Consider the following 2,677-nt stretch of genomic DNA (forward strand, 5'->3'; position numbering starts at 1 on the left):
ACAAGTATCTGGTGGTTATGTTTGTGAAGAAACTCTTCAAACACCTGAAATCACTATACAAGCATCCTGAAGTAGTAGCACTGACATATGAATTGAATTGATGTGAAGTGAAATATCATTTGTGATATCGTTAAAAGAAATCAGTATTGTTAACTAAATAGAAGAAATATGGTTTTGGGAAGGGATTATCAGTGCTTTGCAAAGTCAACGTAGTTAAGAGGGGGCGGGTCTTAAAGAATTTTTAGTGAATGTAGAAGATATACAAATTCAGGATGGTAGACAACAACAAATGGCCCCATACAGGTCTCTCTTCAATTTCTGAAAGACTCAAACTGCTGTCTTAAATTAGGTGCATGTGGAGGGAGAGAGGGGGAGAACACGATCATGAATCAGATAAAAGTAACAGTTTCTATGTAGACTAGTTTCAGCCATAAGTGCTGGCAAGAATGTTATGCATAATGTAGAAAAACATATCCAGTTAGGGAAGTGCAGTCCACATGTTTTCTTTTTTCTTGTTAGACCAGTACTCTAGGCCAGGATACTGAGTTCCTTAACAGCATAATTAAAATGTCTACAGCTGAGCATTCAATAATAAGCTATGCTGCACCCCATAGTAATAGAAGGACATTCTCCTTACATTTGTACTTTTGTCATTTGGGACCAGGAAATCAAGTATTTCAGCTCAGCAATGAAAGTGGACTGAGATAAGGAATTGCTTCTGAAATGCAGGTAAAAGAAGAAGGAGCTTGTTCTCCCTTTAAAGCACAGCATTCTTTCTCCACTTCAGTCATAGCTATGAATTCATAAAAAACAGAGCTCTTTCTCAGTACTGTGCAATGTCCAATTAATACGAAGGGGCTGTATAATATGCTTTCATCTATTCCACGTGGTATTTTTCTTTGTGCTAATGTCTCTCTCCTACTGCAGTATCTGCATATTCAATTTATAATATTGTTAAGGTACAGAAAGGAAAAATGTATTTGGTGGTCTATAACAAAAACCTAGGTTTCCCCAAAGTCACTTGGTGCCCTCTAGTGGCTTGAATAGGCTGGTTTAACCACCTTAGCCACCTGCTGGTTTCTTCTTTTGCTCTCACCTGTCCCAACTTGGAAGTTTCTAGGGATGTTTGGGACATTGTCTTCTGCTAACTGGGGCATCCTACTCCTCTCTTCCCTGTTCACTGGGATCCCTCTCTCCTCAGCTTAGTCTGCAGCTTGACTCTTTTTTCCCCTCCTAGGATTTTGCACTAGCTCTTGGGGGTCCTACCTGCCATGATGGCTCTCAGGGCTCTAGTAGTTTGGTCACAGTTTGCTGCACCTCTGACAGCCAGCTATTCTTTCCCTGGGCCTCTGTCAGCCCATCAGCTCTGTGTGCTCTAAGCCCTTTTGTGAAACATCTTCTGTGGCCTTGTTTTCTCCCCTTCAGCCGTGCCCATGCCTCATGGTCTTTAAGCCAGTCTGCAATGTAAACCATAATGCGCAGCTTCAGCACTTAGTTTTTAGGAAGTCCCTCACAGTCTCCTTCCAATCAGGGCCTGCGAACTGCCTTGCCTCCCGGGTCCATGAGCTCATGTTCCCCTGTTCCTGCACTGCTCCTGTGCCCCCAGGGCATGCCATACCCTGCTTCTGCCAAGGTGAGACCAAAACTGAGTCTATAATCCCTAGGTTTAGCTGATATGTGTCTCAACTCTTCCTCTTCCTGGACACCTGCCCTGAGGCTGTCTTAACCAATATCAGCAGCTTTCTAATAGTCTAATTAGTAGGGCTGCCTCTGCCTCTGTAGTGAGTGTCTCTCAATCAACTGCTCAGGGTTTGTCTTCTGCAGGTTGCCAATTTCAGCCTTTGGCGACTGCAGCTACCCCAGTTCTGCTGCTCACTCCTGCCTGTGCAGGATTTAGGTAGTGTCTCTCGCTGTATTGTGGTGGCTGACTTCCACTTTTCTTAGAGTACTGGGGGTTAGGGACCCCCCCCCCCCTTAGCTTTGGGGCTTAGGGGCTAAGGGTTCAATGACAATAGGATCAGGCAATTTAAAACTACCTCCTTTGTACTACAATATGTTGCACTAGAACCAGAACTACTGCATGTGACGTGTTCAGTTACAAGTCAGAACACCTTTTTGCTTACTTCTGTTATTTTTTCCCCCTAGGCTCCCAGTTCTTATCCTCTTATCTCCGTAAACATAACAAGCCAAACTTATCATTGGTATAAGTCCACTGAGTCTGATTTTGCGGCTTCTTTCTACTTCTGGAAAAGCGCAAGCAGGGAAAAATTGGCTAGATTGTGCCAGCTGAGAATCTGTCTGGGATGGGTAGGAGGTCCTGTGAAATGCAAATAGATCTCAATAGTGTCCCAATCAGTTTTAACTGTCCCTGTGTGAAGGCACATCTGAATGTTCTGGCACTCATCCATATACCTATGAGTCACTTTATTTTCTTTTTGAATCATGAACTCCATAATACTCTTCCTCTAGCACAACGATCATTGGAGATTTACTCCCTTTATAAAAAATTGTTTAGGTAAAGATAGGGCATAAACAAAGATGCACTTAAAAACAGTCCCACAAAACACTCAAAGAAATAAAGCAATAAAAATAGGAGACAGGAGACTTTAGTGTGGAGATTAAATAGAGAGGAAAATAAAATCTCATTCCAGAGCATAGTTAAGATATGAAAATCCTG

This window comes from Alligator sinensis, unplaced genomic scaffold (genome assembly GCF_000455745.1).
Source record: "Alligator sinensis unplaced genomic scaffold, ASM45574v1 scaffold312_2, whole genome shotgun sequence".
Classification (NCBI taxonomy): Eukaryota; Metazoa; Chordata; order Crocodylia; family Alligatoridae; genus Alligator; species Alligator sinensis.